The following is a 12,373-nucleotide window of genomic DNA, read 5'->3' as shown; positions in this document are numbered from 1 at the left end:
CCCCTACTCTTACGCTAAGTGCCATGGGATCTTTAGTGACCACAGAGAATCAGGACACCTGTTTAGCGTCCCATCCAAAATACGGCACCCTACACAGGGCAAAGTCCCCAATCACTGCCCTGGGGCATTGAAATCTTTTTGGGGGGGGGACCAGAGGAAAGAGTGCCTCCTACTGGCCCTCCAACATCACTTCCAGCAGCATCTGTTCTCCCATCCAGGGACCGACCAGTATCGAACCTGCTTAGCTTCAGAGGCAAGCCAGCAGTGGGATGCAGGTGTGTGTGTGTGTGTGTGTGTGTGTGTGTGTGTGTGTGTGTGTGTGTGTGTGTGTGTGTGTGTGTGTGTGTGTGTGTGTGTGTGTGTGTGTGTGTGTGTGTGTGTGTGTGTGTGTGTGTGTGTGTGTGTGTGTGTGTGTGTGTGTGTGTGTGTGTGTGTGTGTGTGTGTGTGTGTGTGTGTGTGTGTGTGTGTGTGTGTGTGTGTGTGTGTGTGTGTGTGTGTGTGTGTGCGTGCGTGCTTGCATGCGTGCATGCATGCGTGCATGCATGCGTGCATGCGTGTGCGCGTGCGTGTGTGTGCGTGTGAGAGAAACATTTTATTTAAGTGTCACTCCACCATGATACAATAATGCTGGCCCATGTTGACTACATTGCTTCCCACAGTTGTGTCAAGTTGGCTGGATGTCCTTTGGGTGGTGGAACCATTATTGATACACACAGGAAACTGTTGAGCAAGAAAAACCCAGCAACGTTGCAGTTCTTGACACAAACCATTGCGACTGGCACCTACTACCATACCTCATTCAAAGGCATTTTAATATTTTGTCTTGCCCATTTACCCTCTGAATGGCACACATACACAATCCATGTCTCAATTGTCTCAAGGCTTAAAAATCATTCTTTAACCTGTCTCCTCCCCTTCATCTATATTGATTGAAATTAATTTAACAAGTGACATCAATAAGGGATCATAGCTTTCACCTGGATTCACCTGGTCAGTTTATGTCATGGAAAGAGTAGGTGTTCTTAATGTTTTGTATACTCAGTGTAAAATTAGACATACAAATAATTTCATTTTATAATGAGGAGATATATTCATGATATATTTCTATAATTCTAGTTTCTGATTCCATTTCGATAAAAAAAATAGATTTTCAAACAAGTGTGTCCCTTCGATTTAATCAAGGGAAATTACAGCGAAATATTTGTTGGGACTCAGAGAGCTCCTTTCTAAAGACATGGTAGAAGACTGGAGCAATATCGGCCTCTAGTGATGAAGAGACTTACAGCAGGTTTGACTCTCTCCTTGAATGTATGGCACAGAAGGTCCATGTCTACCAATGGAAACAAGTCTTTGACTTTTTGTGTATATAATCCTCGTCAATGTTGATAAATGTATTGGTTGCCTGGTGTGGCTTCTTTATGTATTTTAAATGGTCAAATAAAATAAAATCTAAAATTGTGCGTGTTATATCTAGCCTAGTTGTAAAAGAACGGACATCTGCACAGTTTCACATTGAACATCACTCTGTCGTTTAATGACATGTGCCACGCATTCTGACAACCCATTCATCCGTAACGCAGCACACTGTCGTAAACCATAACAACGTACAGTACGACGGCCAGCACGTCGTACCATACATAACATTTCCCCCTTTCCAAAACCAGGGACTGGTACCATATATAAAATGTCCATAGGGCAAGAACCTAGAGTGATACCTGTAAGAAATAAACATTAACCCCTTAAACGGATGGACTCTCCAAACTAGCCAGTTCAGTCCATTAACCTGGAGGTTGACTAAGACACCTAACGGAGCCTAAGAATGAAAAGAGGTTAAGTAGTCCCCAGATAAGCAGGGCGCAGTTCGTGCCCGCATAGGGCCTTTCTTCCACCGTCACCGCTTGTGGCTCTGGCCCTTGGGGAACCCACAGAGGCTGGGGCTCAGGTGGTAGTGGTGGAGGAGGTCCATCCGGTGGCGTCTCTGGCCTGCATGTCTGTTTTGTGTGCCTCGTGTTCCTTGAGGGGCAGGGACTTTTCTGAGGGGCTGGCGTGCCAGCGTGATCCATTGCTCATCATGAATGTGGCGGGCCCCAGTTGTCGACTGACCTGCAAGGGGTCCGACCAGAATGAGGCCATTTTGTTGCACCGCTGAGGCCGTGGGCTCGGACCCAGTCTGACACTTGAATGATCGACTTCTTCACCCTGTGTGCCTTGTCAAAACGCTGTTTCATTGCTCTTTGGTGCCTGGTCACTGCCTGCTGTTCTTGGGTGCGCCTAGTCGCGGTTCTGCTACTCTCTGTGTTCTGAGTCTGTCCAGTGGCAGTTCCATCTCACGACCTAGCATGAGGGATGCCGGGGGAGACCTGTGTTGTTGTGTGTTTGCTTGCTCTGTAGTGCATTAGCGTTTGATTCAAAGCAGTTTGGAACGTGCACCCTGGACCAGGTGCGCTCTGATGCCGTTCTTCAGCGTTTGGTTGAAGCGTTCCACCCCTCCGTTAGCTTGTGGGTTGTAGTAGGCCGGGATGTGTTTGATTCCCTTGTTGCTGAGATATGAGGAGAACTCGGCAGAGGTTAGCTGGGGCCCATTGTCCGTGGTAAGGGTGAGGGGTAGGCCCCACCTTGTGAACAGGCTGTCTAGGATGTCCACGATGGCCTGTGCTGTGACAGTTCCGACAGGAACCACTTCTGGCCACTTAGAGTGGGAGGTCATACACCACCACCAGGAAGCGCTGATGGTGAGGGACTGCGTGTCCATGGATCTCGCGCACAGATGTCCAGTTGGATGTGCTCCCAGGGGTGGGACGGCCATGCGAGAGGCTGCAGGGGGGTGGGGCGGACTGTCCTGTTTTCCCACTGAGGAGGCATGCAGCACAATCCCTGACCAGGGCTTCAATGTCGTGGGTCGATGCCTGGCCACCACACAAGGTCTCGACATCGCTGTTTGACCTTGACTATGCCCAAGTGACCTCGTGCGCCATGGATAGAACACGCGCACGCAGGGGCCACTCGGGACCACAGTGCAAAACCTCGAGAGACACAGACTTCTTCCCAGCAAGAAAGTTCGTGCTTCACTCTAGTGAAAGTCGCCAGCTCTTCCGGCACATGTGCTGGCCATCCAGTGCGTATGTAGGTGCGCAGGGTAGACAGTGTGGGATCCTGTTCCGATGCTTGCTTCAGCTCCTCCAGTGAGACGACTGACTGAAGAGGAGCGTAGAGCATTTGTACAAGCTCTGTTTCGTTGTCGTCTGGCAAGACGGTTGGAGTAGGAGCGTCAAAGGAGCGTGAGAGGAGGTCTGCCACCACGTTATCCCTCCCCCGGGAGTGAACCTCAGCTGATAGTCATACTGTCTGAGGCGGTCGGCCCATCTGTGCAGCCGAAGTGGCTTGTGGCCAGTTCCTGATGCTGACAGAAGCGTTGGAGGGACTGGTGGTCGGGTTCGAGTGTGAACAGACGGCCATATAGGTAGAGGTGCCACCTTCGCACGCCCAGACACAGGCCAGTGCTTCTCGTTCGCCCACAGAGTACCGTTGTTCTGTGGGGGCTCAGGGCCCTTGAGGCGAAGGCGACGGGCCTCTCAATGCCATTCTGCAGCTGTGAGAGGACAGCTCCTAGTGCTCCAGCTGAGGCGTCACATGTGACAATGGTGTGGCAGACGGGGTCAAAGTGAGCCAAGACTGGGGCTGTGGTGAGCTGGGCTCTTCAGTGAGCGGGACCGCGCCTGAGCAGGCTGCCGTCCAGGCCCATGGCTCATCCTTCTTGAGGAGCTGGGCGAAGGGGCGCTGTGGTCTGAGAGTAGTGGGGCAGAAACCGGAGGTAGTAAGCTGTCATGCCCAAGAATGAGGCCACCTGAGAGGCTGAGGTCGGTTCCGGGATCCGGTGGACGGCTTCAATGTTCGACATGAGTGGGGCAATGCCTTTGGCCGACAGGCGGGAAGCCCACAAACTCGACGGCTGGAGCTGCAAAGGTGCACTTTCCACCGTTCAGGGTCAGGTTGTTCCGCAGTAGAGCACTGAATACTCTGTGGAGTCGATAATCATGGATGTGGAGGTCAGGGCCGTGGACCACGATGTCATCCAGATAGACCGCCACCCCAGGTATTCCAGCGAGGATGGTGCTCATCACCTTCTGGAAGCAGCTGGGGGGCGGAGCTAAGTCCAAAAAGGCATGCGTAGTATATCTGAACACGCCAGCGTGTGTGACAAAGGCCGTGAGGTCTCTGCTAGCTGCATGGAGGGGGTACTGAAGATAACCCTGACGAAGGTCAAGCTTCGTGGAAGATCGTGGAGCCATGGAATTGTGCGGTCAGCTCCTCAGCTGTAGGCAAGGGGTACTTATCCGGGACAACGGCCTTGTTCACAGCACGGAGATTCACACAGGTCCGGATTCCACCGGACTTTTTGGTTGCAATGACCAAGTTTGAAATCCAGGGGGCAGCGTTGACTGGCTCAATGATGCCTGCATCCAACTGTGACTGGAGATCTTTTGTGACATCATCACGCAGTGCAAAGGGAATGCGCCGCAGGGGCTGCATGACTGGGGTCACTTCCGGATTCACTAGGGGCCTGTGAGTAAAGGCTGTGAGGCAGCCCAGTCCATCAAACAGAGTCGGCCAGTTCTGTTGCCATGTGCAGGTAACCTGGTAGATAGCTGACCCACTGCTCATCTCTCAGTGTGAATCCCAAGCCTGTGAAGAGGTCGAGGCCCAGGAGGTTGGCACGCCCGCTTTGCAACATGAAATGTGAATGATGGCAGATGTTTGGTGCCGCAGGTACTGGGACCTGGAGGGTGCTACAATGTCTATCTTAGATCTACCGTACCCACACAGGGCAGTGGAGGGCTGTTGGAGTGGTAGGTGACTGAAAAACTTGTAGTAAGTGGCAAGGTTGAGCAACGACACCGCAGCGCCAGTATCCAGCAGCAAAGGCAAACCCACCTCACCCAGCTGCACAGTGCATGTCCTGAATGACACATGGTTGGTGGAGACGGTTCGATTTCCGCGTGTTCATGTTGAGAGTGAGATGAAACGAAGGGCCTGTTCTGGGTGGAGCTAGTAGCAGGGGCAGAACGAACACACTTTCGCAAAGTGATTGTATTTTGAACAGTTCTTGCATATTTTCCCACCGGGCTGGGCAGTTTGAAGCCCTTGAATTGTGAGAGCTAGCCCCACAGTTGCCACAGCTAGTTCTGTTTGTTTGTCTGTGCCTGCTGCACGGGCATGTCGGTGTTGTGTCCATGCAGCTATCGACGCGGAGGCGCAGCGCAGGGTGATCGTTGTAGTGCGCCTGCTCGGGCTGAAGCTGCTGTGTGAGAATGGCTGGGGGCCGAGTGTATGTGAGAGCTGTCTGTTAGCATAGAAGAGCATTCCAACACCGCTTCAACCTGGAGTGCTATTTTAATAGCTCCATCTAGTTGTAAATTATCCGATTCCAAAAGCAGTTTCTCCTGTCTTTTCACATAACGTCCCTCTATCAACTGATCCCTGATGATCTCAGTCCTGAAGTGTCCCGTGAGTTACAAGAGCTAGCCAAATCCCTCAGATTAGCCACGTAGCTTTGAATGGACTCACCCGCCGTTGGTGTCTCTTCCGTGAGGCCGGTAGGTCGGAGGAGCACTCGCCCTTTCCCGGCGAAGTGGTTCCGTAAGAGGCTGACTGCAGCAGTGAATGTAGGAGCCGATCCAAGCGCTCTGAAAATCCTCTGTCCTCTGTACCAAGGCAGTGACGGAGAAGTGCTGTCCTCCGCTTGTTGGAGATTGTAGAAAAGTCCATAGCTTCTAAATAAGTGTTAAAACTATCAAGCCAGTTATTCCACGGGACTGGAGGTTCGGCCAGGCACGGCGAGGAATGGTGCTGCGGTGGTAAACTGAATTCAGCCATCTTCGCCGCCAATGTTATATCTAGCCTAGTTGTAAAAGAACGGACATCTGCACAGTTTCACATTGAACATCACTCTGTCGTTAATGACATGCGCCACGATTCTGACAACCCATTCATCCGTAACGCAGCACACTGTCGGAAACCATAACAACGCATAGCAGGCATGTGAACGTGTACACATACGCAACAGTGCGCTCGCCTACTTGTCCGGTCTTTGTGGAGCAGACACGGAGACAGAGAGAAGAGCGAACGCACGATCGAGAGGGACAGAAAGCAGTTGCTTCGCGAGGTATCTCTACCTGAAAATACATGATCTAAGCAATTGACAATTGGTATTCAGCAGCCATAAAAGTATGCCTTATTTACTTTGAAGAACTACTAAAATAGTGATTTTGTCACACAGCATAGGTAGCGGCTCTATAGAGATGAGATGAAGACTTGGAGTTAAATAATAAAGTCATCAAATAAAACAAATGTAATATACACAACAATTGAAATATTTTATTCAAGTAATGTGAATACATGATGGTTAATACTGTAAGTTATAAGTAGAAATGGCCAGTTACTACCATCATGGGACTTTTATTAATTGTTTTATTCTGTGTTCAACCCACATGATGCATAGTGCATTAATGTCCGAAATCGAAAACTGTGATTATTTTTTAATAATCGAAATGAAACCGAACTGACCTCAAAAAGCACTAATCGCTCAGCACTAAACATCAGATATGTACAGTGCAGTGTACCTCAGGGCAGTTGCCTTGGATCCGTTACTGTTCTCAATTTGTACAAATGATTTGCCACTGGTCTTACACAAAGCTAGAATTACTATGTATGCGGATGATTTCACACTCTACATGTCAGCACCCAAAGCCAGTGAGCTCACTGAAATTCTAAATAAGGAGTTACAGTCAGGATCAGAATGGGTGATTAATAATAAACTGGTCTTAAATACATCCAAAACTAAAAGCATTGTATTTGGTTAAAAACATTCTCTAAGACCTAAACCTCAACTGGAATTGTACATAAAGGGTGTAACCATTGACCCCTTTACTTTTATTTATTTTTGTTACATTACAGCCTTATTCTAAAATTGATTCAATTGTTTTTCCCTCATCAATCTACACACAATAGCCCATAATGACAAAGCAAAAACAGGTTTTTAGAAATTTGTGCAAATGTATTACAAAAAGAAAACTGAAATAGTACATTTACATAAGTATTCAGACCCTTTACTAAGTACTTTGTTGAAGCACCTTTGGCAGCGATTACAGCATCGAGTCTTCTTGTGTATGACGCTACAAGTTTGGCACATCTGTATTTGGGGAGTTTCTCCCATTCTTCTCTGCAGATCTTCTCAAGCTCTGTCAGCTGCACAGCTATTTTCAGGTCTCTCCAGAAATGTTAGATCGGGTTCAAGTCCGGGCTCTGGCTGGGCCACTCAAGGACATTCAGAGACTTGTCCCGAAGCCCCTCCTGCATTGTCTTGGCTGTGTGCTTAGGGTCGTTGTCCTGTTGGAAGGTTTTCATCAAGGTTTTCTCTGTACTTTGCTCCGTTCATCTTTCCCTCGCTCCTGACTAGTCTCCCAGTCCCTGCCACTGAAAAATATCCCCACAGCATAATGCTGCCACCACCATGCTTCACCGTAAGGATGGTGCCAGGTTTCCTTCAGACGTGACGCTTGGCATTCAGGCCAAAGAGTTCAATCTTGGTTTCATCAGACCAGATAATCTTGTTTCTCATGGTCTGAGTCCTTTAGGTGCCTTTTGGCAAACTCCAAGTGGGCTGTCATGTGCCTTTTACTGAGGAGTGGCTTCCATCTGGCCACTCTACCATAAAGGCCTGATTGGTGGAGTGCTGCAGAGATGGTTGTCCTTCTGGAAGGTTCTCCCATCTCCACAGAGGAACTCTGGAGCTCTGTCAGAGTGACCATCGGGTTCTTGGTCACCTCCCTGACCAAGGCCCTTCTCCCCCGATTGCTCAGTTTGACTGGGCGTCCAGCTCTAGGAAGAGTCTTGGTGGTTCCAAACTTCTCTATGAAATTGTAAATGCAGGGCTCCCTTGAAAAAGAGACACTGGTCTCAATGGTGACTCCCTGCTAAAATAAAGGTAAAATAAATCAAATAAACAACCCCCTTTTAGGACAGGTTTGACTCTCTCCTACCCAACACCCTTTTAGGATAATGGGGAGGAAGAGGAGGGTTCATCCTTTCCACATCCCCTGACCTCTGCAGTAAACCCCTGAGGCTTCAGTAATGGGAAGGGGGAAGGGGGGTCATCCCTTCTATGTGCTTTCACACATAGTGATAGCCCATCTTCTTCACTGGACTGGCCTCATCTAATACCATCAGTATGGGAAGCTTCATGTAATGTGTGTATGTATACAAACAAATAATATATATAATATAAAAAACACCTATAATTTAGAATGAGAGTCAAGGTGAAGGTACAGTATTTTAAGGCATGAGATATTATATGGCCTATGTTCAGTGGTCTCTAGAAGCAGGCAGCAGAGAGCACTAGTGCACTACAGGTCTCCAGGGAGAGAGAGAGACCCAGCTGCACCAAGAGCTGACACTCTGCCTAAATAGCTGACTGTACCATCATTTATCTACTTGTCATCTGAATTAGGGTACAAAATGAGGGTACAAAATTAAATATGGAAGTTTTCCACCAGAAAACATTTTCAAAACGGAATTTTGACATCATTGTACTCAATGAGATGTCTATGTACAGTACAGCTGTGTAGCCCGGCTGGCAACTGCATCACTGCAGATCCTAAGAGACAGAAACAGACCCACTGTGCTGTAACCAGTTACTGTCCTAGCTAGCAGAGAAAATACTCATCCCATTGATCTTAAGAGACAGACTCACTATGATGTAACAAGTTACTGTCCTAGTTACTGAAGCTTATCCCATAGACTCATCCCACAGATCCAAACAGAATGCTGTTCTGTATAACAGTAACTGACCTAGCTACACTCTTAGAAAAAATGGTGCTATCTAGAACCTAAAAGGGTTATTCGGCTGTCCCCATAGGAGAACCCTTTGAAGAACACGTTTTGGTTCCAGGTAGAACCCTTTTGGATTCCAGGTAGAACACTTTTGGGTTCCATGTAGAACCCTTTCCACAGAGGCTTCTACATGGAACCCAAAAGGGTTCTACCTGTAACCTTTAAAGGGTTCTACCTGGAACCAAACATGGTTCTCCTATATGGACAGCCGAAGAACCCTTTTGGAACCCTTTAAAGGTATAGCAGACTCATCTCATAGACATAGACATATACAGCACACCCTGTCACACCCTGATCTGTTTTACCTGTCTTTGTGATTGTCTCCACCCCCCTCCAGGTGTCGCCCATCTTCCCCCTTATCCCTTGTGTATTTATACCTGTGTTCTCTGTTCGTCTGTTGCCAGTTCGTTTTGTTTCGTCAAGCCTACCAGCGTTTTCCCCCTTGCTCCTGTCTTTCTCAAGTTCCTGTTTTCTAGTTTTCCCAGTTTTGACCATTCTGCCTGCCCTGACCCTGAGACTCCCTGCCGTTCTGTACCTTTTGGACTCTGATCTGGATTACTGACCTCTGCCTGCCCTTGACCTGTCATTTGCCTGCCCACTGTTTTTGTAATAAACTTTTGTTACTTTGAGACTGTCTGCATCTGGGTCTTCTCCTGAAACGTGATAGTACGAACTGGCCATGACTGACCCAGCAGACTCGGAACAGCTCCGCAACGCCATCTCCTCCCAAGGAGCCACCATTGGAAGGCACGAGGAGTTGCTTCGTGGTCTCATGGAAGGGTTCCAGACCTTGGCTGAACGCCATGACCGAGCGTTTAACACATTGCTGGAGCAATTCCGCAGGTTGTCTGTTAGGCAGCCTACCACAACGGTAATCTCCCAGCCCCTCAGTAACCTGGCTGTTAGCAGTGCGGTCTCCCTGGCCACCACGGTTTCCCGAGAACCCCGCTTACCTCCCCCGGCAAGCTTCGCTGGAGAGTCGGGAACCTGTCGGGCATTACTCGCTCAGTGTTTGCTCATCATCGAGCTGCAGCCCTCCTTCTTCCACTCGGACCGCTCTAAGATAGTGTACCTCATCACGCTGATGTCCGGGAGGGCTCTCGCCTGGGCTACAGCAGTGTGGGAACAACAGTCAGCCGTATGCTTCAGTCTGGAGGAGTTCTTGCAGGAGTTAAAGAAGGTTTACGACACCCAGAAGTTACTCCAGCTTCGGCAAGAATCCCGCAGCGTGGCAGACTATGCAGTGGATTTCCGCACGTTGGCAGCTGAGTGTGCCTGGAACCCGAAAGCGCTGTTTGACACGTTCCTGCACGGAGTATCGGAGGAAGTAAAGGACGAGCTTGCAGCCAGGGAACTACCGACAGATATCGACTCGCTCATCGCCTTGACCATCCGGATTGACGGGCGACTACGGGAACGAAGATAAGAGAGGAAGTCCGATTCCACTCGCCCGCCCAAGGATTCTACCTCGCCTCCGAGGCATCCCGGAAGTCCCCGACGGCTCCGTTGCCGAGAGAACCCGAGGCTACCCGAGTTCCCCCGAGAGTCTCCGAAGTCTACCGATTCACCTCTTCCCGAGCCGATGCAACTAGGCAGAGCTAGGCCTCCTAGGTCTCCAGCCGAACACCAATACAGGCTTCACACGAAGAGTTTCCTGTATTGCGGGACTACTGGTCATTTTGTGTCCACCTGCCACTAAAAGACCAGGCTCACCGGTAGGAATGAGTACTCTGGTGGGCCATATGGAGAACTTTTGCTCTTCCCTTACTCGCACCCCCTTTCATGCCACCTTGCTGTGGGGGAACCAGTCGAAATCTCTCCGGGTACTCATAGACTCTGGGGCCGATGAGAGCTTTATGGAAGCTACCCTGGCGTCCGAGATGGGCATCCCCACTCAGCCCGTCTCCATTCCTGTGGATGTTAGAGAACTGGACAGGCGCTCTATAGGCCAGGTCACCCACAATACCACCCCCATCAACCTACGAGTATCAGGGAACCACAGTGAGACGATCCAATTCCTGCTAATTAAGTCTCCTCAGGTTCTCGTGGTATTGGGTTTCTCCGTTCTGCCACGCTCATTGCCAGAAGTCAGCACAGCCTGCCCCAGGATGTCTTCCTGGGGGCTCGGAAGTTGCCTTTGGACCTCTCCGCCATTCCCGCGGAGTACCAGGACCTCCGGGAGGTGTTCAGTAAGGCCTGGGCCACTTCGCTTCCGCCGCACCAACCCTACGACTGCGGAATCAACCTTCTCCCAGGCACCACTCCGCCCCGGGGACGACTGTACTTGCTGTCAGGTCCGGAGACCAAGGCTATGGAGACCTACAGTTGAAGTCGGAAGTTTACATACACTTAGGTTGGAGTCATTAAAACTCATTTTTCAACCACCCCACAAATTTCTTGTTAACAAAATATAGTTTTGGCAAGTCGGTTAGGACATCTACTTTGTGCATGACACAAGTAATTTTTTCCAACAATTGTTTACAGACAGATTATTTCACTTATAATTCACTGTATCACAATTCCAGTGGGTCAGAAGTTTACATACACTAAGTTGACTGTGCCTTTAAACAGCTTGGAAAATTCCAGAAAATGATGTCATGGCTTTAGAAGCTTCTGACAGGCTAATTGACATAATTTGAGTCAATTGGAGGTGTACCTGTGGATGTATTTCAAGGCCTACCTTCAAACTCAGTGCCTCTTTGCTTGACATCATGGGAAAATCAAAAGAAATCAGCCAAGACCTCAGAAAAAAAATTGTAGACCTCCACAAGTCTGGTTCATCCTTGGGAGCAATTTCCAAACGCCTGAAGGTACCACGTTCATCTGTACAAACAATAGTAAGCAAGTATAAACACCATGGGACCACGCAGCCGTCATACCGCTCAGGAAGGAGACGCGTTCTGTCTCCTAGAGATGAACGTACTTTGGTGCGAAAAGTGCAAATCAATCCCAGAACAACAGCAAAGGACCTTGTGAAGATGCTGGAGGAAACAGGTACAAAGGTATCTACAGTGGGGAGAACAAGTATTTGATACACTGGCGATTTTGCAGGTTTTCCTACTTACAAAGCATGTAGAGGTCTGTAATTATTATCATAGGTACACTTCAAAAATCCAGGAAATCACATTGTATGATTTTTAAGTAATTAATTTGCATTTTATTGCATGACATAAGTATTTGATACATCAGAAAAGCAGAACATAATATTTGGTACAGAAAACTTTGTTTGCAATTACAGAGATCATATGTTTCCTGTAGGTCTTGACCAGGTTTGCACACACTGCAGCAGGGATTTTGGCCCACTCCTCCATACAGACCTTCTCCAGATCCTTCAGGTTTCGGGGCTGTCGCTGGGCAATACAGACTTTCAGCTCCCTCCAAAGATGTTCTATTGGGTTCAGGTCTGGAGACTGGCTAGGCCACTCCAGGACCTTGAGATGCTTTTTACGGAGCCACTCCTCAGTTGCCCTGGCTGTGTGTTTC

At 49.0% G+C, this 12,373-nt stretch overlaps 1 protein-coding gene across 2 annotated transcripts in view; it reads right to left on the bottom strand.

Annotated features, from left to right (window-relative positions):
* cacnb4a (calcium channel, voltage-dependent, beta 4a subunit) overlaps positions 1-12,373 on the bottom strand; it is a 68,106-nt gene that overhangs the window by 39,401 nt on the left and 16,332 nt on the right. The window lies entirely within an intron of this gene.

The sequence above is a fragment of the Coregonus clupeaformis genome, chromosome 23, assembly GCF_020615455.1.
Source record: "Coregonus clupeaformis isolate EN_2021a chromosome 23, ASM2061545v1, whole genome shotgun sequence".
Lineage (NCBI taxonomy): Eukaryota > Metazoa > Chordata > Actinopteri > Salmoniformes > Salmonidae > Coregonus > Coregonus clupeaformis.
The sequence above is the reverse complement of the archived record's forward strand: the minus strand, read 5'-3'. Positions and strand labels throughout refer to the sequence as shown.